This window comes from Melospiza georgiana, chromosome 8, assembly GCF_028018845.1.
Source record: "Melospiza georgiana isolate bMelGeo1 chromosome 8, bMelGeo1.pri, whole genome shotgun sequence".
Classification (NCBI taxonomy): Eukaryota; Metazoa; Chordata; class Aves; order Passeriformes; family Passerellidae; genus Melospiza; species Melospiza georgiana.
This window is the reverse complement of record NC_080437.1, coordinates 17256246-17281526: the sequence shown is the minus strand read 5'-3', so window position 1 is coordinate 17281526 and position 25281 is coordinate 17256246. Positions and strand designations below refer to the sequence as shown.

The 25281-nt window shown below is 38.4% G+C and overlaps 1 protein-coding gene across 5 annotated transcripts in view; it reads right to left on the bottom strand.

Annotated features, from left to right (window-relative positions):
* USP54 (ubiquitin specific peptidase 54) overlaps positions 1–20489 on the bottom strand; it is a 91441-nt gene extending 70952 nt beyond the window's left edge. For 3 of the 5 annotated variants that reach the window (XM_058028671.1, XM_058028672.1, XM_058028673.1), the window contains exon 1: positions 20397–20489. The gene's annotated coding sequence lies outside the window, so the exon portion shown is untranslated. Of the gene's footprint in view, positions 1–10700; positions 10720–20396 lie in introns of those variants that run through there. The other 2 variants (XM_058028666.1, XM_058028668.1) reach the window with 2 other exon arrangements.
* Between the last annotated feature and the right edge of the window lie 4792 nt (positions 20490–25281).

Here is a 25281-nt window from a genome sequence, read left to right as displayed (position 1 = left end):
AAGACAGACAAATAACATGAAATGGGGAAGAGAGGATAATGAAATGGAAGATACAAATACTAAAAGTTCCTATTCAAAACCCAAATTTGAACAGAAACATGGCAGCTTCTATACTGTCATCCTTCTTATTTCTATCTACCCACATCTATTTATATCCTATTTATATCTAATCCATACAGAAAAATACTATTCTTACACAGCCAGACATGAAAATATTTCACTGTCACCTAAACCCCAAGGAGGTTGCTGGGAATCTCAAGGTGCAGTCACATTTTGAATTCTCTCACTGCTGTTATCAACCACCAGTCTAGACAGACTAGCAGGATTAACCATCATGTCTTCCAACTTTCAGGGCAACTTCATGCAAATGAATTCATCTCTGTCTGCTCCAATTCCTCATCTGTAAAATGGACAAATGACACTATCCTAATTCTCACACATGCTCCAAGGGATAGTTCCTCCTTGTAGATATCAAAGATGAAGTAAAAATAGAGCACAGTGTCACTCATCCTCCAACTACTATCAAAAAGCTTTTATTTAACCTTCTACAGCTGTTTCTAAATAATTATTTGACTCTGCAAAATTTCCCTTTTTACTTTGTTTCTGTGTATGGGTTCCATCATCAATTACACCAGCACTCATCAAAAACTGTGTTGGTCATTGGAAGTGCAGCATTCAGAGAAGAGGAGAGACAATTCTGCTGTGCATATGGGAACAGGCTGAATTGTACTGCAACAAAATATATTATAACCTCAGACATAAGCTTTTGCTTCTTGCTTTGTTAATAAGGAGATACCATAAATATATACATAATCTGATACTTCAATTCCATTCAACTCTTGCTTTCCCTTAAAGAGATTACGGCTCTCCCTTCCAATGACATTTGCAGGCACCCAGATGTCCAAAAATATTTTCTTTATGTTTAGACCCCTTTCTTTCCCCCACCCCCATTTCCCTGAGTACTCATAAAATCTGTGTTTCAGCTTTAGTGAGCTTAGTTGCCTAAGATTACTATACTAAATAATCCGGACTATTTTCCAGAAAATGATGAATGTGATACGGCATGTTTTCTAAAATAGAATTTCACTTTCATACTAATCTCAGATTGCATGTGGACAGAAGTTATACAATCTTATTTTATTTAGGTACTTAAAAAAAAAGTAAATGCTTAATGCTTCTAGAACTAAGGCACCTCATCCCCTGCACTCCTAGGCTATTATTTAAATGTGAAAATTTTTTGCTTTTTTATCTTTCATTCTAAGGTGAGAAAGTGTGTGGAACAATCAAAACAGTTACACCACACTGTAATTAAAAAACTCTACTTATTGTCAAAAGCTAGGCCTCCAGTTCATTAGTGCTAGTTTCAGTTCAGCACCTCATTTGCTAAAATTTTAGTGGCAAACACGTAGTGGCATTTTATTTTAAAGTATATTTGGAACAGATTTAATTCTTGATAACAATAAATGTGGAATTTAAATACACTCAAATACACTTTTCCCTAAATAAAAGTAGTTTTAATCATTTTAAAATGTCACATTAAAAAAAATAATCCCTTGTTTGATTGTTATCCATCCTGTTTGGTGTCTGTTTGATCACTGAGCTCCCACCCTTAGAGAGATGGAGCCTGGAAGTCAGCTCTTCACAGCTGACAGATCGACTATTGTCTGCGACATGTTTGCAGTGCTATTGCTTACCCAGACTATTGTGTTGCCTTCCTGTTGCCTTCCTCCAGAACTATTAAATTAAACCAACATATTTACACATATTACCATCCAACACAGCTATCCCACTCACAGTGTTGAATAAGCAAGACTTAGTTGAAAAAGTAAAATTACAGTTCAGTTCTGTCTTCCACAGTGAAATCATGACAAAATCACTTCTGGACATTATTTTTTGTATGGAACATAAAATAAACATTGGATTTTTGCCCACATTTCAGTAGCTTATATAAATTCAGTGTACTTTTAGACCTCTAAATAAATTGATGTCACTTAGGACCATTTAGCTACTAAGTTTCTAATGTAACACGAATTTCATTTACTTCTGTTGCAACAAGATAATCAAATCCACTTTACAGTGAAAGGAGCTGCAGCTGTCTCACTAAATTTCAAGTTTGAGTTGTAATTCTGCTACAGAGTCTTCATAACACCACACTTTATGCTTATAAATAAAGCCTCTATTATGCTTTTTAATGTTATCCTACAAAGAGACACAGAAATACTAAGCACTATAACATCCATTATCCTTATCCAGCATTCCACAATGAGCAGCATTCTTCCTCCACCAAATAAAGCAAAGCAAATATAATTTTTGTTGGCCCAAAGTTAATTATCTTCATTAAGCCAAGCACAGAAAGTACGACATGATGCAACATAAACAGTAGCTAAGACAGGTCTGTGCTTCCTCAGTAGATTTGCAAATGCAGCTAAACAAGGAACTCCAGTTCCAGAAACCTACATTATTTAAGGCATGCACATTCCAAGTCTAAGAAAAAATAAAGCCATGAGTTTTCTGATCTACTATGGCTTTTAAAAACAATAGATAAGACACAACATGAAATTATCCATTGATAAGCAGCCGTTTGCTACTGTAAATTTCATTCCAACCATGCAAGGGAAAAGCAGCTGTAGTGCCCTAACCTCGGGCACTGGCATCAGCTCAGCTCCCAACTCAGCAGCATCACAGCACTCCCAAACCCCAGGCCTTCTTAAGTGCATCATTTGAATCACACCAAATGCTGGTTTGGCCTCCTACACCCAGTACTTAGAGCTGGTTGATGAGGCTGCAACATCCTGCAAGTTCCATACTACAGCATCTCTTTATTACACATTCCTCCTACGTAGCAGTCTTACCCTCCAGTTCCAGTGGCAGATGCTATTGGCATTCTCTCTGAGGCTTAGTATTTGGGGCATATTTTTCAAAGATTATTTTATCACTGAGTCTTCATGGACAATAACTGTCTTACTTTTCCTTCCACTACAGTAAGGGTCCTCCTATTTATTCCTAGTATCGATATCACCTACTAGATTCATACAACTAACTCTACATTTTCTACTTTAAAGCAAGAGTTTCTGGCTCTGTTGGTTAAAAATAATACCATTAAAATGTGGCCAGAGCTTGAAAAAGCACCAACCTGTGAGTTTTCCACATAGATTTGTCTGGAAATTTGAAAGCTTATTATCAATATTTAAATAATCAATGTCAACAGTAATTTTTCTTGCAGACAATATGAACACAAACTTAGGAAAGCAACATATGTGATGCAGTAAAAATAATAGAATTTACAGCACTTAGCCCAAATTCTCTATGTGATGGAGAAGCAAAATTGTAGCAGAGGAGAGAGAGAAGAGTTCAAAAGATCCCCTCCAAACCAAAACAAATATTTTCAAGTCACCCTGATCCTTTCTGTAACATGCAAAAACCTCCACCTCTTAAAAGCTCCAGTGTCTCCCTGCAGGATGCTGAACTCCTAATGCTTCCATACCAGACTGTGTGTAAAATCTGCCCATGGGAGAAAGGAAGGGAAATAGTAGGCATTGAATGGAGCTTTAATAAGTTATTAGAGATAAGGAATACTGAAATGCTGGTATTTCCTTCACATTTACTTTAATAAGAAGCTCCATTAAAAACTGCTTGGAGCTGTGACAAATTCCATTCTCAGGCGCAAAATTCAGGTTTGGCTGGCTACACTGTACACAGGCTGTTGGCTTTGACTCACAAAACCTCTCTGAGCAAACAGAAACTAAAAATGCTAAGTAAGGTAATTTCCAACTGCGATGATTAAAGACACATATTCCAGGGTAGAACAATGCAAATACAGACTCAAAGTATACTAACAACATATGTTACACCCCCAGGTAACTGAAGCTGTATTCATTTCTTAGTGGAGAAACAGACAATGGAAACTGAGAAAGATTTTATAAACAAAACAATCACCAACAGTACACTCCTTGTTTTCATAGCCTAATAATACATCCAGTACCCAGAGTGCTGGAGAAACAACTGAAGTCATTATGAAAATGAGAAAGAAATAAAAGTTAACTACTGAGAGGCTTGTTAAGGGCCCTTGAAAAGGAAAAAAGAGCTGAAAATGTTGTGTGGTACAACTCTTGCTTGCATAGTGAGATAGCAACAAAAAAACGATGAGGCTACTGAGTTAGAGGCTGTTAGAATTCAAAGGACTGGCAATATGGAGACTGATTGCATCACAATTTTGTCAAGTGGATACTGTCACAGGGTAAATTGTCTCCATGTACAAAGTGTTAATTTTTTACTCAGTAACATTCCAAAAAGCTATATGTACTGTTCATCAATCTTAAAATAATGATGTTGTTCAAAAAAACAGCTAAATAGAATTCTTGAGGAGAAAGAACAGTCAGCTATCTCAGCAACCAGTCCTTTGTTCATGAGAGACCTAAGCTACGGTTTTTGTAACATTTCAAGATTGCTCATCTTTCCTTTTTTCTCATAGATGGGCTTTATACCAAACAACTTCCTACCTTCCTGAAATTGCCTACCACATACACACAAAATTATTCCTTCTAGTTCTCTTTTTGGCGCTTGCACACTCACTCCTCTCCCCAGTTCCAATTATTTCAGTCTTTCCAATTAGGCCTCATTTTCTAGACCTCAAATTATTTGATTACTCTTCTCCCAAACTCTGCTCAGGTGAACTCTATTTCCTTAGGGCATATGCCCTTGGGAGATGCAACACTTCATGAGAGGACTTACCCATGGATTAAAAAAAAAAAAAAAAAGATTGTTCTGTATCTTTTTATCCCTCCTGGTATAACATTTGACCTTTTACATCAGAAATTCTGGAGAATTATAATCTAACTACTTGTTCCCTACAGTCTAATTGTGTATTCATGATTTCTGTTAAGTGTAGAACTTCAATCTGTCACTATTTATCTCCTTAGATTTTTTTAAATTTCTCAAAATAATGTGGTGCTCAGAAAATTGTGTCATATATATATATATTCCCTCCAAGTTCTAGGGGCATTTTCAGTGAATCAATTTTGTAAGCACATTCTCTATTCTATCATCAAGGTCATTAACAAGAAGATTGAAATGAAGCAGAATGAGTACAGACCCAACAGACCGTGGCAGATCCGCATTCAATAGAACCATTTCATTCTGACAGACGATCATTAGTAACCACCTACCAGGCACAGTCATCCACCAAGTCCTGCTCCTACTCTACAAGAGTTTCTTTCAGGTCACATTTCTTCCCTTGTTTGCAATATTATAGCAAGAAACACTGCCAGAGAACTCACTAACATGAAAAATACTAACAGTCACACTTTTCCTGTCAATCTGCTGGCCTTATTGTCACGTTACAGAAGAAACTGTAGGGACTGTTAAGACTGGCAGGACTACTTACTCTTCCTAAATTCATCATACTTGTGCCTCACGTTCCCGTTGTCTCCCTGAGGCTTATGCTTTCTGCAAGAATTTGTTCAAAATGTGGAAGACAGGATACAGGAAATTATAGACCTTTCCTCTCTTTACCCACCCTCTTTGCATTTTCAAGTCTTAAAGCATCTCAAAGGGCAGCCAGCTCTACTGAGATAGCTTCCATCACTTTTTTTTTTCCTTAACCAAAGGACGCATGCCATCAGGATCCAACCTAATAAATAACCTACCCCAGTAGGTTTTGCATACTAAAAAATATGTGTTTTATTTTCTCCTTGTGCTAACTGCTGCTCATTTATACTCCTCTTAAGAGTATTTTCATAGTTCTTACTTCTAGTCCATCTCACAAAACTGTGCTGCCTACGAAGAGCCGCGGTTCTGTGGCTGCCGGGAGGGCACTGCGGTGAGTGCAGCTCGGAGGGCAGCGATGCTCCAGGGCGGCCCCAGGCCCGGCAGCCCCGGCAAGGTCAGGACAGGGCCCTGCAGAAGGAAGGGACACTTCCCACTGGGGTGGCCACCCCTAGGGCAATGCCAACACAGCAGAGCCGCCCTGAGACAGGAACAGAACCAGAGCTCTGCAATCCACTTAGCAATCACACCAGCAAGGGAGAACAATTACCAGATCGTTTGCAGCATATTAGCGTCGTTTCTGTGTCCATTATGAAATCTGTCTCTACAGCCAGCCGGGCAGACGGAGCTGGCTTGGATGGGACACACACACAGTACTTTGTTCACAAAATTCATGCATATACACTGAAAAAGGGATTGCAGATTAAAAAAACACAAAACAGGATTAAGCCTGACACAAATGATCCTGCAGATACGATGGCTCTCACAGTGTTGATAGCACACAAACTCAACAACCCTTTTGTACTTTCCAACATTGTTGTACTATTACTTTTAAAACGTTAGTAACTTGCTGTCCTTGCCCAAAATTAAACTTCATAATAATACCCTTATTATAGTACATGTATATGCGGCATGTACTATATTAATGTAAATATTTGGTTACATTATTTTAACATAGTAACAAAGAACAGGAAGAAAGAAGTTTAAAATACATGAGTTAAAGATAACTAATTCCTATGTTTTCTTAAGCATATTGTAGGTTATTCACCATGCACCCAAATTGTTGATTTCCTTTTCACAAGAATTATACAATGGTTACATAAAACTGAAAAACTGCTCATTATCTTTCGTGTACAGTAAGCATACTGATAGCCTTCTGGCCCTTCCCTTCATTGAAGTTTAATCTTCCCAAAAATATCAGAGACTAAAAGTAAGATAGTGTAATACAATTGTAAAATAATAGAAATACTTAGGATGCAAAAGTATCTACAAAACTAATTAGTTCCCCTATGATTATCCGAAATTAATCTGACACATTGTATAATTTTATGGCAATACTTTATAAAACAGCAGAGCAAAATCTAACAAGTTTAACATTAGAAGAAAAATAATAAAAATACTATTTGTGTAGGTGAATGTAGCAAATGAATGCTTAGCTGTTGGGAAGTATCTGACTCTATTTCATTAAGAGTGCAAAAACAAATGTTTTTGAAGGGGAAAAAATACCTGACATGCCTGCTTTATCCCTGACAGAAGGAAAAGGCGAAAACACTGATTTATCATGACTTAACAAGATACTGACCACCATCTGAACTGCATTAACCAACTAATGCATTTCTAGTCCAATTACCCTGAGAAGCAAAACAACTTAGTATAAACCACTAGTGAATTAACCATATATATTCTCAGTGAAATCTCAGACAACATAACAAAAGAAAACTTACACTGAAACTGGTCAGTCACTATTTTACATCTTATTACATTTTTTCCTGATGAGATAAAGTAATTTACAAGGACAAATATTCAGATTTCAACTGGTGGGATTTTGGAGAAGGATTTTGTTTGTTTGCTTATTTGCTTTTTTGCTATAGGCACACTAAAGAGTTAATGTTTGGAAGGTAGTAAAAATACTACAAATTATATTAATCTTGAACACTAATATTAATCACTAATCACAACTAAATCACCAATGAGATAACAATTTGAAGTGGGCTGGCATTCAGTATATTTTGGAACAGATATTACATACTAACTGTTTGATTTTTCTTTTACATGAAGTAGATTGATTACTAGTTCCCATAACAATTATTTCAACTCAGAGATCAAGAACTTAATGTCTTTAGGAAAATTTTCATAATAAGAGGCACATCTCCTTGCAGACTTTTACTACTGCCTCATATATGTGACAGCTATTGACAGGAAGAAAAAATCACATTGATGCAGCCTCCTAATATTACCTTTAAACTTGGAAAGAAGTAAGAACTCTCTCCCTATTTAGTTCACTGTCTGATACATGATAGTATGTGAATATAACACATCTGCTCTATTCACATTCACACTGGAATTCAATACAAACACATATTTAGTTTGAAAATTCATTTAACATAATTTGAACAGTTAGTACAGTCTGTATTTACAATGCTTATTTATGGTTAGTTTTAGCTGCAAGCTCTGTTGCATCCTTTCTATTTGGTCAGGACCCATAACAAGAAATAATTACTGCTGATTATTTACTGCTGATTACTGTCCAGAGAAAGCCTGTTCTGTGAAGGTGATCTCTGTAATGAAATCTAATTTTTGTCTCTTGTGTATAGATATGTACATGTACAAGTTACACTAGCAAAAACGTTTGCTAACTCAAAAGATTTTATTGTAATGTTTCATTATGCTACTTCACATATCCTCCAAGAATTTCCACCCCAGTAGAATGTAACAGATTTTACAACTATTTCTGTAAGAAGACAGACAGTTCAAGATCTGGTTCCTCTTCTCACTGAACTGGGAATGTGACAGCACCGGAACAGCCAGAACACCCAAATTTTATTCTGAGTTCTACACTAACATCTTCTGACAAGCCAAGCCTCTGTGCCCATCAATTCTGGCTACTTCTGATACGATGCCAAAGTTAATTTTGTTGAAATATCTGCATTGAAAGACTCCAAACAGAATTCCAGTAAAAAAGAAAAGCTAAAAAACATGTCCAGAACTAAGTTTTTCAAATTAATTTGAATTTTCAAACAGTAAAAAGAATTCTGCCTGCTTATGTAGCATAGACAAGAAATAAATCTTCAACCCCTTGCTTGTTTGTGGACATCCCTCACAAGCAGCAAAGGAGTGGTGCCATAAAAAGCAGCTGATCCTGACTACAACACATGCATCACCATGCCTGGGTAACAGCTATGTACAATCTGACAGGGAAGGCTGGAATGGATGCTGATGCAATATGCACTGAGTAGAAACTAATGCAGGCCTGGTTCTCGTTCCTCTGAAATGTTAACTGTCATCATCTTTTCCACAGTACCAGCCCACCAACAGTTACTATTTGAATGAATAAGCTAAACCTAAAGACAGCACTGAAGCAAAAGAAATTGTGCATACTCCTTTCCTAAGTATTTACCAGTCCACCAACCTCCTCTCCTTTGTATATGCTTCCCCTATGATAGATGAATAGCTTTGCAACTTAAAAACTGGTTGCAAAACCCGCAATGAGCAAACTCGGTATTAAGGCTCACAAATGTCTGAAATCAAAACACCTGACTCAAGTTCTTCTGAATTTTCCTATTCTAATTCTCCTTATTGCAAAGGATACAGAAGAGCTGAGTAAGCAAGTGATGTCACTGCACTTTACAAAAGAGATAGAAATTGCATAAAGTGTAAAGATGCAATGCACATCAATTTATTTCTCGATTACTCACACAATAGATATTGTTGCTTTTTGTTATTATATCTTGCAAATTTACACCATTTTAAACAGGCATTCTAATACTTTGCCTAGCAGTTCTACTTGATTATCTACTAGGCAGAATTATATTTCTAATTAAAACATAACTAAACATGCAATGAAGTGACATATAAAATTTATGTCATTCATAACACAAAGCTTTTAGTGTTGGTATCCTGGCTGTATCCCGAAATCCAAAAGTACCAGTAAACATATCTTCCTGTTATACTGTTCAATAGGAATAAAAAGCTTACAAGGCTGAAATTAAAACAATCTAAGAAAGCAGGACTGATTCCAGTTGTAAATACATCTGTAATTCCAGTATGGGTTGCTGCCTAAGGCAGCAACAGCCACTGAAATCACAATTCCCTCCTGGTAGAAACTTCTGTCTGCAAGAAAGAGGCTGCTCTAGTTGTGGAAGCAGAATGGACATCATAAAAGAGGAGACAATCCTGCTATACATTATCTTAGTCTAAATTCCAAATAATTTTGGCAGTGCCAGCATGCATTTAAAAAAATCTTAGTGCAACAGAGGAAAAGTTTCTCTAACAACCCTTTTAAAGAATCTCCAAAACAATTCTGCCCTGAAAATACATGAAGTATTTCCTCCAGCACAGGTTTCTTTATAAAAATGTCAAATGGATTTTTGGCCATGATAATTTTCCTACTTCAACTTTCAATTTTCAAAACCATGATTTCAAAGATCTCAATCTGCAAATGGAATATGTTATGACATTAAGTCCACGAAAGTTTAAAGGAAGGCACTGGATTTGGCTTTGCATTTCCCAAAGAACATGGAGATGATAGGCAAACACACACACACATGCTTCACCCTCTGTCCCCAAATTCAGAAACCAAAACATTTAAGTGAATGCCTTTGAGGCAAAGAACATTATTTTCTTGCTCTAAAGTCAGCTGGATAATTATACCCTGCAAGTAGTGCTAAACACTTGAAGGAACTACTAAGTAATTAGACTTTGCAGGTCTGCCATTTATTTTGTAAAGCCCAAACAGGAGAAAAAAGGTGACACAAACACCTGTTTGGCAATTAGCTCTTTTGGGAAGTTCTGACTAACATGAAAAGTTACAAGTGTCCAAAGTTACAAGTGTTTCAAAAGCCAGAATTCCAGTGATTGGCTTTGTCTAGACTTATCTATGTAGTGTTACATTAATATTATTATGTTTCTCTCAGATCAATAATAAAATCCTTTGTGAAAGCTGATTGGTAGACCACAAAAAAGACCTACATACCAGCTACTGTTGCAACCACACTTTTTGTTCAAGGAGTGATCATTGTGCTACCTTTTCTATTTCTTCTGAGGAGGTAAACTGCTTATGAGAGGGAGAGTTAAGGACAGCATTATCAAGGACAGCACTAGTAATTAAGAGTCTTCATGCTGTCCTGAGTTAGGGCACCCAGGGATAATAACATAAAAATGTTGGCCTTCATTAAAAGAGACTGAGGGTTTATTAAATTCAAGAATTTTTCCACAACCTCTTTAGAGCAGCCCAGAGTTGGCCTTCACTATTTCTTGACGGATTCGAAATCATGATCACTGCTTCTCATTTATGTGGAATATTATGTGGAAAATTCCTTTGGTAAGCAGCCAAGGCAACTTCTCCCCACCCTGACAAAGAAAAATAAACATATTTTAAAACCCACACAAACCAAACCAGTTGATATTAATAAAAAGGGGGAGAATTGAAGGTTCTTTGTTTCATTTGACACCGTTTTCCTCTATATTCAGTAGCTGTTTGGATTTTTATTTTTTAAGAAAAAAGAATGTTGCAGGAATTAAAACTGCATGACTACAAACCTAAATAATGGGAGTGGGCAGAGGAAGAAAAATTCAAACACTAATTTATGTGCTAAAATTCTATTTATTGCCTATAGTCATCATGTGGGAGGACAGATATCGGATCATTATTAGGGAAAGTAAGGGGAAAGATATTTTTTAACTGTTTTTCAGTTTGTACCACCTCTGTACAGTCCAAAACAAGCAGCTAGATCTCCCTTTGGCATTCACACCAGAAAGCATTGCCATCACCTCTTTCTGTGGAAGTGAGCTGGCAAAGCAGACTGGCAATGCAGAACATCCCATGCAGTGCCAGCAGCTCTGCTGGGGCAGGCAGGCCCTCAACCTGGAGATCTCCTTAAAAACATGCACATGAAAATCAACTATTTGATCCTCATCCCACACCAAAAGATAACACTAGAATCAAAAGTGGGCATTTAAAACAAAAGTGACCTGATCAAAGTCTAGGACCAGTTTTATAAAAAAAAAATATTACTATTAGATAGAGAAATAAGACTTCTTCCTCCCTGTTTTAACTTAAATCAAGTATTAACCTCTTCACAAAATGCTATTAGTTATACTCATAGGCACAAATTACCAATGTGTCTATATTTTTTCCTATCTTATGACAACTCCGACTCTGAAGACAAAAGGATTTTTCATAGTCTCAAAAAAAATCTCCCAAAGAGATTAGTTTTTAAACCTAAATACATCTTTCCTGTCTTATCAAAGAATCAAAAGTAACTGACAATGTTATTCTTGAAAAACATTTATGCAATTCAGTCTGCTCAACAGCTGACAGCAATTTAACAAAATTTCTTTTTGGCCTTCTTCTTTGTTTAGATCAGTAACAAAAGGAAAAAAAAAAAAAAAGGAAACCAAACACATTTAGTCATTTAGTTGCAGCAACTGTCTCATCAACAGGCACATTATACAATGCCTCAGTGACTTCCTTCTTAGGAACCCTACTAAACTCTTCTGAAATTCTGTCTGTTTTATTAGAAGAAAAAATGTGCTAGCTCTCTTGCTCTAATTCTTCTTGCCTGCATAATATCCAAGTTACACTATGTCCTACTCACAATTAGAACTTGTTCTGAATATTATATAATGTCTGAGAACCATCTATTTCTTGTACAAAAATTCATGTTTGTTTAGTCAAGGTCCTGCATAATTTATTAAAATTTAGAACAAAGAATTTCATCGTTTGGTTAAGTCCTCTTAGGAAAATGGCTTAATCTAGACTACATCTTCACAGAAATATTCTTTAAGGCAGGAGTTAATCTGAACACAGCCACAGCTGCTTATCAAGACAGTTGGACAGCAATTTGCTGCACTCCCTTTCCCCCTGAGCTGGTGCCTCAAATTCTCCAGTCTCATGTGATGCCATTCTTACCAAAGGAATTTACTGAACACTCCAAATGAACAGCTCACACAATTAGGAAGAAAGAATGCTGAAAATGAGTGTGATCAACAAGTACATCAGAGCCACAGAATAACTGAGGCTAGAAAGGATGCCAGAGGAGGTTTATCACCTAACCTCACACCAAAAGCATGACTAACAGGTCAGATCAGGTGGCTCTGGGCTTTATCCAGTTGGGACTTAAAATCTTCTAGGGATGTAGACTGGATTGCCTCTCATTCAAATGCACAGCTGTCAATGGAATGGGGAAAAATATCTTCCTTACCACCAGTCAGAACCTTTCCTATTTTATGTCCATAAATTGATAATGGACGTCACATGCTTCCCAAGGAAAGTTCCTATTTCATATTTATGAGTGATTTTCACAAACCAAATGAGAACATTAGTTTGACTGGACAAGTAAAGACATTTTTATGTCCTATTTAAAGTAGAGACATATTGGCAATCGCATATCAGCTCAATAGGCTGGCATTACACAGAAAGAGTGAAAATTTAGTATGCAGAAAACAAGAAAATGCCACTGAGAATTCTCAGAATTCACGTCAAGAACCGTATTTCAATTGTTTTATTGAAGTAATAATCTCAAGTGTTCCTTTGCAGAATAATCCTGAAAAATAAGATTTTCCAAGTACTGTCGCTTTTGTCTAGAAATGTTTATGCAGCTATGCCATCAGAAAAAGCAACTTCAATTTGAAAACATCCCTCTCTATCCCTGAGCCTGAAAAATGCTCTGTTCTAGTGGAGACAACAAGACTCTACCATCTTCTGCCTGTGGTTGCTGCTACCTTTCCAGCTGGGCAATTCCAGCAATACCTTCCAGCTACTGCAGCTGCAATATCAGACAAACATGCAGAGGAGAATCCATCACATGCAGACAGGGAACAGAGGAAAACATAATGGGAAAGTGGTAAATATCTTCATTTATGTGGTAATTATACAGGTGACTATCACTGCTACAATTATTAACAACAGGATGTGGACTGATTGAAGAGATACATTACTAAATTATTAAACTCCTTTCTATCTCTCCCAAAAATGAAGAGCCCTTAAAGAAAACACATTTGCACAACAGAAGATATTTCTTAAAACATTACTATTTCCATAATAAAACTACAGTCTTAAACCCAGCTAGTTTTTGCTAACAGCAAAGAGATTATCTCCTTCTCCATGCTCTCTCCTGAAGCAATGCATTTTAAGAGAAGTACCTAAAGTGAAGTTTTGAAAAGCTTCCCTGAAAAATCTGTGGAAGTTGTCTGTCTTCAAGAATTTAAACAAATTAGGAATATCATAAAAACACCACTTAAATGAAAACTGCAACATTGCCAAACTCACACCACAGCATTTTTTCCTGATTTGCTTTGAGAAAAATAAAAAAATCTCTATTTAAAATCTATCAAGCATCCATAATCAAAGAACCCTAAAGTTTTTACTGGCAACACCTTTTTGTAACATCCTTCAAAAGTACTTACATAAACTCCCCAGATATCATCTGTTACAAGTACTGCATGGATTGTTGTGGTAACTGTCCAAAACAGACATCACAGAGAGTGCTGCAGTTTACTATCCCAATGTTTATGAAGTTTTGCTGTCTATTCATTAGCACACTTCAGATCAGCATAATGAAAAAGTTTTAATGAACAGGAAGAGTAAAAAAGAAAAATCAACCTTTTTTTTTTTCTCTTTTATTTTCCCTCCCCTTCCCCTACACCATGACCTATTTTCTTGAATAACATGCAGATCTACTGAGGACATTAACCTGTTTCCATGTCACAGTAACAGCCCATGTATCAACATGCTGAGATGCATTAGCTGTTGTTTATTGATCCATTTATAAGTTCACTGTAATGGGAATACAAACTGGAGGATTATAAAGTCTTTTGCTATCCTCTGCTTTGTGACACACTTTACTGATTAACTACTTCCCAGAACACATTCATTTCCATGTTTTGTGGAAATACTTACAGAAGATTCCTCCTCTTCAAACAGTCTCCCACATCTGAATCACTCTTATACATTTTTAGTCCATTCATTATTTTCAAAACTCAAAATGTAATAAATCACATATCATTTTTTAAAAACTAAATCATATTAATTACATCCACCAAACAATATCTACTACAAATACTGATTTACATTTACCAAGTATGAGAAATAAACAAGCAGGTAGGATAAAAAAAGTAAAGAAAGCTAATTTCCCCTTGATTCCCTGCAGGCTTCTCATACACAAACTGTTCCCACCACACACAGGACATGCAGCACGTATCTCCGCATAAATTTTGGTGAGCCACACTGCTCCATAAGAAAAGCATTCTAGTCAAGACACTAACATGTGACCATTGGTTATGACAGTTCATCCCACCTGCTTCTACCTTTGCACCAGTAGTTACTGCTTATTTGTAAAGTACACATTCAAACCTGCTCTTTTGTGCCAGTTTATGGCACTAAATTGTTTATACCATTTAGCAAGCTTGACTACATTCTAAAAACAGGTATCCACAATAAACCCACACTCACTGCTTCAATTTAAATAGGATGAGAGAACAGCTGAAGTTTAACTGAATGAATTTTCAGAGCTGTAAAAGACAAAAGGGAAAAGCAATTCCAAAAGCCAGACTTCTACCCTTCAAATTCAAGGACTGCATGCTTGATCAAATGCACACATCAAGTCAAAATAATTAAAAGATCACCAGGGTTCATATTCTGTCACACTTTTACAGACAACCACAATTCAATGAAGTCTGATCTGCATTAAAAAAACCCAAAACCATAAAACGAAAACAAAACAAAAACACCCAAAAGGGAAAAAAAAAAAAAGCATAGTTTCAGGTTTGGAGAGATTGGAGAGATATTTGAAAGAGCGAAATAAATTCTATCTACGAGTTTTGAAACACTAATTTCTACAATTCTCAAAAGCCTCCAAAGATTGAGATATTTTGCTTTCAACAATAGAAACCTTGAAGATGAGTTCAGTGCTATCAATGGAGTGGGGGGGGAAAATTACACAAGAGATACAGCTCATGTCCTCTCTATGCAAAAAGGAAAATACTGCCCCAAGAGGGATGCTCTAGCTGATACTCTCTAGAGGGAGAAAACAAATTGCACCAAGGATACATCACACAGCATAATCATATATCTTGTTTCACTAGTAACTTGGCAGTATTTTTTTTTTTGTTGCCCACAGAAGCATATGACCAAAACAGGTTTTCTACCAATACCTTTTGAATCAGTTGGCCAATTTTCAACATTTTCAAATAAAACCCCCAGAGATCTCAAAAATAACTTATGTTCCTCTAAACCACATAAAAATTAATGGTCGGGGAGTGGAAAAAGACCTAATTTGCTCTCATAGTGAGGGGACAGTAGGAATTTCACCTCTTTATATTTGATTTGGCAGCAGATCAATCCATACAGAGACAGCAGTGTCTGTTGATATGAAGTTGAATGAGATTAAGGATTGGAGGAGAAGGAATAAGGACATAAAAAGACAATCCAAACATATACAAATGTTAATTTTTATTATTTCTGTAGCTCACAGAAACTGTGACTTGTAGACAGTAACTTAATAGCTTTAGAAACTAACAATCACTTGCCCAAGTATTTACATTTGTTGACCTCCTCCTGCTCACTAGGTTGCCTAGGAACATCTTACCTCAGAGTGAATGGGAAAATAGTTTATGAGCCTTCTGGACATTCCAAATACTTTTTTAATCTATTTTATAAATCCATGCAAATGGTTTTCCATTGTGCTTTTTTTACAGCATTAAAGATACTCAATGAAGAAAAAAGTAGAGGAGTAATAAAGATAATATACTCTGAAAAGGCTTTCATAGATAAATACCAATTTGGATACAACATGCAGAAGTGTTGGTGGGATGACTCAGATCCTAATGATATTTTATTTAAGTTCATTTTCTTAGCAGTATCCTGACGTTGTTAATAACTCCCAGTAGGCTACTTAGAGCTGTAGATTCATTTTCCCATTAATGGCAGCAAAAGGTTCTTTGTTAATGGTTTTAGGATAATGCTGGGTTTTGCCATATGGTTGGATTTGTATGAGGATTTCTCATGAAAAGCCAGAGAGTGTAAGAAATTGTTACTATATTTAACTGCAGTGTCCTCACACGCACAGCCGACAACTGGAATGGACACTGCTCTAATATTTACAAGTGCAAACCATGCTCAATATTTACTGCATGTTCTGCTTAAGAGGACTACAGGGACCTCAAACAAGAGAACACAGGGATAGATCAGAGGATTCGTAATACAATACTGAGCTTTTCACCTCTAGGTCATTGGTTCAAATCCAAACTGGTCGGTAATGAAGGCAAGCTATTACCATCTGACAGCCCTGGCCTTTGCCAATTGATTTGTCAGGCTCAGTCCTGCTCCCATCAAACTTAAAATTCAAAATGTCAATTTGCATTTCTGAAAACAACACCAGCAACATAAGAGAAAAATGAACAAACAGAAATAATCTCTTCCTCCTCAGATACCATCTCCAGACCAGAGCCTCTGGAGAGTGCCAGAGGAACAGTGCAAATTACAGCACTGCTATAGCAATAGCAAAATGCATCATTCTGTGGATAAAGGTTATTTCTGACACTCAGATACCCAATTATAATTTCCTCTGTACAAGTATAAAGCTTTCAGAGGTTTCATTAATAAAGAAAAGACAAGAAAGAAGAGACCAATATGCAGGTCTTAAAGCTGAAACTTCATAGTCTTGCTTAAAGATCTCTTCAGATACCTTGTTCAAAGGTGTGTTTCTTAAGGTTGAAGGTTTTGAGGAAAATGGTCACAGTACTCTATAAAAAGAATATCAAATTTACTTTCCATGTTGTTATGATGTCTTTGTAGTCAAAATATTTAAACACCACTTGCAGCAGCAACAATGTATTCTATTACTTGAAGTTTTAATTCAGCAATGGATTTATTTACAAGTTATCATGAGTAATACTAGAGAAGCCGTATTTTTACAGTATTTCTTCAAAATCATGTTAGACAGAAAAAGTACATAACAGTACATAATTTTCCACATGCTTTCCTAATTTGAACAGAAATGGTGTTAAGCCTCAAATCCACATCCAGCCCTTTCCTTTGCCTTTTACTAGCTTGGGAGCAATGACAAGAAACACTCAGCAGGTACCACAGTCCTCCATTTTACCAAGCAATCACTGCTACAGGACTGAATAGACACACCAACTTTTAATGCAGTGCCTTTAAGATCACCTTTACATCACAAACTTAGGGCACTATGCAACAAAATCTACTGAATGTTTTACACTCTGTGAACATGAAATGTTACTCCTAATATTTGAGACTACAACAGAACACATACAATTCACAAATCATGGGAAGTATCAAAAAAGAGCCTCCTGCAGATTCCTTGGTTTTTGCTAAGGTGCTGATAAACTGAAGTTTTTCCTTCCTTCTCCAATAACTCCAGCTATAAAGCACTTACTGTAACTGTAGGAAAGGCCCAACAGGTTAACTTGCCAGCTGAATGACTGTACACAGGTTCTGCAAGCTGAGTAACTGAGCTATATATGAGCTATATATATATAATAGGCTGTATATTGCTATATTTTATAGCAATATACAGCCTATTGCTATAAAACCAGAACAGCACAGCCCAGCCCAGCCATATCCTAGTCTGGCCAAACATCAGACCCACAGTGTCCCACAGACAGTGGCTGGTGACATGCACCCAAACCCACCTTCCCCTGTCCTAGAACAAGAAACCCCATTGACATAACAGAAAAAGAGAAGAAATGAACTGCACACTAAATTTGTATGTCAAGAGACACAATAAGACTGACTACACTGTGTCATTTGTCTCAGAAAGTGTCCAGGCTACACCAGGAGATGGCTCCTCCCAGCAGCCTCACACACAGAGCATAAGCCTAGGCAATGGGGCTGCCTACAGATGAAGGGAAGAAGGCAAAATCCTAAAGACTGGGGATTGCCTCTTACTTGACCTGCAATTAACAGGACAAATAGAGGGATCCAAGCAAGCCAATTCAAATTCTTTGACAGTCAGTAATAAAATTTCATGTTGTTCCTCTCTGCAATCAAGCACTGCATATCTTTTCTAGGGAATGACCGTCAGTGACAGAATATAAAAAGGCTTTGGAATTGTGCCTGTAGCCACTATTGACAGAAAATAAAGAAATTTAAAAGCAAACAAGCAGTACTTCAGAGAACAAATTAAAACAAACTGTTTGAATAAATGTCTGTGGAACATATGTCAGGAAACTGAAGGATGTGTAAGGTATTCAGAAGGCTGCATAAGAAAAAATGAGAATACTTATAAGCTCTACAGGTATCAACAGGTATGTTAATTATAAGACAGTTTTGTTGCTTCTGAAGCTAGGTAAGCAGATTAAAAAAAAAACCAAACAATAGCTGTGACTTTTTATTATTCTTTTTTTTTTTTTTTTTTTATATCATCTGTTGCAATTTGCACAGTTGGACCAAAAGGGATTCTGGACAGGCACAACTGTTTTTTACAGAGATATGTTCATAGAGTCCTCAAAGTCAATGAGCCTCTCAAGGTAACAAACTTTTTGAAGCTCCACAAACTGGGAAATAAACACACTTTCTCTTCTATGTACTGTCCATGAAAACTCGCCTAAGAAGGCTTAATCCCTAATAACATCTCCAAGACTAGACAGAGAAGGATTTAAATTCCCATTATCCTTTTTAACGAACTTGTGACTACAGTCTCAAAATAGACACTTAACCCAGAACTGAGAGAAGAACTGGCATATTTCTTACCTGCAATGCCTGAAAGAAATGAACTGAAATGTTTTAGAGCTGCTTCCAAAACATCTAAGTTCTCTGGGATAACTGTAAATTTATAAATGCAAATTTGTAAATGCACCGGACAAATCTGGCACACCCTTACTCCTCACTGCACCCCAAGAACATAAAGACTTCATAGGTGACATTACCAGGTGAGAAGGAAACAAACAAGCAAAAAATAAAGCTTCTATTTAATCCAGTGTGAATGATATGCAGCATGCTTGATTAGATATAGTTTTGATTAGGTGATGGAATAGAACTTACAGACTATCCTATCTAATTTAACTGTTGCTATTCCCATCACTTCCTAAATGAGAACAGATTTCAACAGGCTGACAAATATTTTTCAGCCCATAATACATTATTCTAATTATTTTTAAAAGCTGTCATACTCAAGTCATGTGTTACCTCACCAGCTGAGTTCTCAGCACAGCAGTACTTTGCCTCACTCTTGAAGCAAACACAAGACTATCTGTGCTGCTGCTGTTTTCCAAATCTGCTACTCAGTGTCAAGTATATTGCAGCACAAAATCTTTCTGTTGGAGATTTTTTTTCAAGTCTGAAAAGTAGCACAAGCTCAGATAATTTTTTTCAGTACACACGTCTTTCTTTCAAGCTGCGTGAGAAATACACCGCTATTTTCCCTCCCTTTTCATATGCATCTTTTTTCCATGATTAAAACCTTCAGAATTTGTTTTGAAATCTGAAAAGCTTTTTGAATTTTTTTAACACACGATCAGCCATTACAATACCCACAAGAAGTTCACGTAGCTGAAAGACCAGAAAGCCATTGTGCCTGCAACTTTCTGAAAGCAGAGGGTATATTGTTATGGTTTCTATTTATGGCTGTAATCCTCATGAATGTCCACTTATAATCTTTCTACTCAAAGAAAGATTTTAAGAGAAATCCGACTCTGGCAAAGCAAAGAGCTTCTGCTTTCTTTTAAAAGAGGGGGGGAAAGCACATGGTTTTAACTATCTCAGACCAACACAGTCAATTAAATACTGAGGAGGTTCTGCTAACCAACAACAGCTCCCATGCAAGTTTAACTTTTGACGGCAGCGATCACGCCTGGGTTATTAACCAGGATAATACAACATCCCATATTATTTCAAAGACTCCCGCTAACAAAATACCTTTTTAGCCTATAGCATTCTCTTTTTCTCGTACCTGCTACTCCTGCTCTCTTCTGCGGGCGTGCAGGGCAGAGGGGCCTTTCACGGCCAGCCCCGCCGGAGGCCGGGCCGGGCCTGGGGCCGGGCCGAGTCCCGCACGGACCCCGCTGCGGCCCGGCCGAGGCGGGCGGGGGCTGCGCCACAGCGCAGGGCGGGGGTCGCCACCGGCGAGGCTCCGGGCGCACGGTCGAGCAGCCAGCTGGGTCTGGCCGCGGCTCCTCCTGAGGGGAGGGGACGGGACGGGACGGGAGGAGGAGAGGAGAGGAGAGGAATCCCCCGCACTCCGGGAGCGGCTTCAGTCCCCACCTGTCCCCGCGCGCGGGTCCCGCCGGGCGCGCTCATCCCCCGCTGCCATAGCTACCGGCAGCCGCGCCGCCCGCGTCTCGCGAGAGCCGCCATCTTCCCGCGAGAGCCGCGGGCTGCGCCGGCGGCGGGCGCCTCCTGTGGCGAGAGCGCTGAGGGAGCGCGGGGCGGGGCGGGGCGGGGCGGGGCGGGGCGGGGCGGGGCGGGGCGGGGCGGGGCGGGGCGGGGCGGGGCGGGGCGGGGCGGGGCGGGGCGGGGCGGGGCGGGGCGGGGCGGCGGCGCTGCTGCTGCCGGCCGGGGCGCGGCTCTGCCGGCCGGGGCGCGGCTCTGCCGGCCGGGGCGCGGCTCTGCCGGCCGGGGCGCGGCTCTGCCGGCCGGGGCGCGGCTCTGCCGGCCGGGGCGCGGCTCTGCCGGCCGGGGCGCGGCTCTGCCGGCCGGGGCGCGGCTCTGCCGGCCGGGGCGCGGCTCTGCCGGCCGGGGCGCGGCTCTGCCGGCCGGGGCACTCGGGGTTGCCCACAGCTGCAAAACCTGGGCAGTGCTCGCTGCCGTGAAACGGCTTTAGGAAACAGACAGTTCGTGTCCAATAAAACTTTGCTTGCAGTTCATGTGAGCTGAATTGGCTGACAGGCTAGAGGCGAGACGTGGGGTGTTCAACACCGTGCATACTTCAGGTGTGAATTAGACCATCTCACGATGAGGGAAAATTGATTAAGATATTTTAGAAATTTGTAGTGTGATTTTCTGAATACTAGGCAATATGTAAAATTATTATAAGTCTCGTATTCCCTGAACTGTCAACTGTCAGTGTCAACTGTACATTGCAATCTCTGATTTTTCTGTCACCAGTGCAGACTGATGGTAATATTAACTCTGGTGTAATAGTACTCTTGGTGACACCCAAGAAACACTTTTCAAGCCCACTGAAAGAAATAGGTGTCTCCCTATTAATTCAGGACCATGTATGTAGAGAGAATCTGAGGATAACTGCAGTGACCACCATTTCCATGACCAGTTGGTACCTTAGTGCCACATGGATAAACAACAATAGTAATTACTCAGACAGAAACATGAAGACATGAGGGTTAATACATTTTCTTTTCTGCTCTTTTATTTCCAGTGTTCCCAGCATCTGAGAGATAGAACTTTTGTGACAATTCTTAGAGAAGTGCCACCATCTCTGTAAGTGTACGGGAAGTTCTTTCTATTTAATTGATGAGCCCATTTTTACATAAGAGAAGTGAGTTGATGCATAGTGTTCTGTATCTAAAAGATGTATGCCAGAATTTCCAGCTTCTGATAATTCAGGTATCCTGGTAGTGGTGTTCCAGATGCACAGAGTGTGCCTGGGGGTCTGGAACTGTTGTTTGTTCTGCCTACAGCAAACAAAGCATGGAGTCTGTGAATATGTGTCTGCAATAGTGTTCATGCTGCTGTTAATATGGCATTTCTAACACCACTAAGAATAAGTTTGTGCATTTGGGAGAATATTTGTTTACTTGTGTCTTCCCATCCCATTTCAGTCTTTTGCTTTGGGAATCTAACCAACCATAGTGGAAAAAAGAGCAGATGAGGAAGGCCTCAAGCCTCTCTTAGGGACCAAAGATAATTAAGAGGAACAGTTAGAGAGAGAGTAGATATAATGAAGCCCTGAATATGTGCTAGCTTCAGGCCCATGAAAGTATGGCTGGTTTTGTAATAGAATATGGAACTAATTGCATGCCTGAGCCAGCACTGTGGGGTTTGACTGAAGCACTCCTCAGTGTAATTGAATTTGTGTAGCATCTGTGAGCAGGGGTTCCTGTGCCACAGGGCCCATGGCGAGTCCTTAGGCAGGCCAGCAGAAAGTTGCTCGTTTGTTTGTCCCTCCTTCCAGGGACCACTTCGTTTTCCCTGCAGTGAATGACGTAGGATGGGATTGTTGCTCCAAGCAGGAACTTCTCCCAGTAAGAACACAAAGTCCACAGAGTCCTTGTTTACCCTTTTGTGCAGAGGGATGTTTTGGAGCAGGAGTGCAGCATTGCTTGGTGGCCAGCTTTTTCACTGCTCTTTGTGTCCTCCTTGTATGCTTTTCTTCTCCCTAGCTGCAAATGCAGGAACCTGGAGTGAAACAATGATGTCTGAGCCTGGGAAGAGTTGAGACCTTTGTCAGCATTCTGTAGTACAATTACACTGTCTCTGTCTGAATTTCTAGAAAATATTTGTTCCCAGTAAGCCCTGTTACAAGAACCAAGAAGAACAACTATTTTGATTTGGCACCTGAAGAACTTATAACCATAAATTAATCTCATCTTGTGCATTTATTTGTTCACTGGATTTTTGAAAGGCAAATGTTTGTTTTCATTCTGGCTTGAGCTATACCTAACTTCTTCTGCTCCAATTTTTTAAAGGGTAGTCTGCAAATTTATTTGTGTCAGTTCTCTCTGACAGTATTTCAGATGATGTTTTGTTTAAATGAAAAACAAACTTTTAGAATTAAAACTCTTTGTAGAAACATTTTGTGTTTCTTTTATTGTTCATCAAAAGATCAAAATAAACATACAAAAAAGAACCCTGCAGGTTTTCTTAAAATAGTTGGACAACAAGCATTAAAAGTTTTGATGTAAATAATGTTTCTAAAAAGTATAATTGAAAATCAAAGTAATAGTTTATATTTGAGAATTTGTTTATTAAGCTGACTGAAGTTTAGGTTGCATTTTAAAAGCACTGCTTCAGGGTTGTTTATGTAGTTCTGTTCCCTTTACTGCATGTCTTAATTAACACAAAATATATCTGAGCAAGTACTTGTACTCCTTAAAGCTTCATGTAGGTTGTACTGCAAGCAGAAGATGATCAGCAGAGACAACACCTACCGTGTGCTAAATACTTAGAGAGCAAGAACATAAAGGCACTGCTAATTAATTACATTAGCTGAAAGGACTTTTACTAGTAGATATATGATTATAATTATTTTAATTAAGAATGTTTCAAATTCCACATACTCTCAATTCACAAAACTTTTGGAGTTCCACCAAATCTGTGTAATCTTGCTTCTGTGTCTGCCTGCAAGTTCTTGGTTATCTGTGGCCCTGGTCAGGCACATCTGCAAGACAGAACAGGCAACTTGTCTAAATTAGTTTATAACCTGCAATTTGGCCATAGATGAGATTGCATATAAATGTCTCAATGTGCTCTGAGCCAGCAGGATGACTTGAAAACTTGTGATACTGGATCAAGAGAGACTCTTCCGTGTGCAGCAGTGGCCCCTGTAAATTCCCAGAGCGGCGTTAGCAGCATTGCTGTGCCGGGGGGCAGTCCCCTGCAAGGAGGACGTTTTCCAGATGATCACATCTGTAGCAGCCTTCTGTGGAAGAGAACATGTACTTGCACACAAGCTAGTTAGGGGGAAAAGAACCTCAGTGCAGTGAATGTTCAAGCCTTCTACCACAAAACTGTACTTCCCATGGAGGGAAGTGCTCTGCTCCATAACAGAAATACCATAGGCTCTCTGGTGCCTGCCATGTTGTAGTAAGAAAAATGAATACATTTTATATATTCACTGTGTGATTTAAAAAAAAGTCAAAAAGGCAAAGCACATATTCTTTTAACAGCCTGAAACTCTCCCAGATTTTATTTCAGAGAGAGTAAGTCTGATGCCAAAGCCATCTTTTCTAAGTGATCTGTCAATGATCTGTCAAACTGTTCCCTTTGATTAGGGAATACATTGCAATCAAATGGAAACTTTTCTGCACAACACAGAGAATCATGCTAACTGTGCTACTGCCTGTCAAATATTTATGCAATCAGCTATAACTTCAGGCAAAGTTTTGAAACATCTGAGACCATATTTCTGGATAATATGATTGAGATTTTTAAATGCTTTTTTAAATTGCAGCCACTATTTTTTAATGCATTTTTAGCATAGCTTGGATTCTTTATCATAGAATTTGTCTTCATGAGAGAAACATTTCAAAACTTGGAAATTGTAAAATAATATTATTAGAAATGACAGTGTAAATAACTAAAAATATGAGAGCATTTTGTTTTGAATGAAAGATCTGAATGTCACAAAATTCTATGCAATCCATTTTTCAAGGGTGAGCCCCTCCCTATTAAATGCATTTTCAGCTGTTGTTCCATGGAATATAAGCTTAATATCCAGTACATCCTATATAAGGGAACTGTAGCCTTTTCAATATGAACTCAATAATTTGGTCTTTTTTATCTCTAACTATGATGATGCTGCTTAAAAGCAGTTGACTGACTTTTTGTTTTGTAGCTTCTATGTGGGAGAAAATCCACTGTAATTAAATCTAATAAAATCCTCTAATTCCCAATATAAACAATTCTCTGACATAGACAATTCCCCTGAGTCTACATCAGAGCCCAAGGAAAACAAAGGACAGGAGCTGTTTCTTACTTCCTTTTAAATATTTGATCATTATGGACAAACTTCTGCCCTGATTAACAGTAGCTGAAAGCCTTACTCAAAGGAATTATTTTTGAGACAGAATCTGAGTTACTGGTTTTCCTCTCACTTGTAATGTTACTTAGCATGATGACTAAGCTAGCATGTAATTTAGGCTGTGTAAACAACAAGA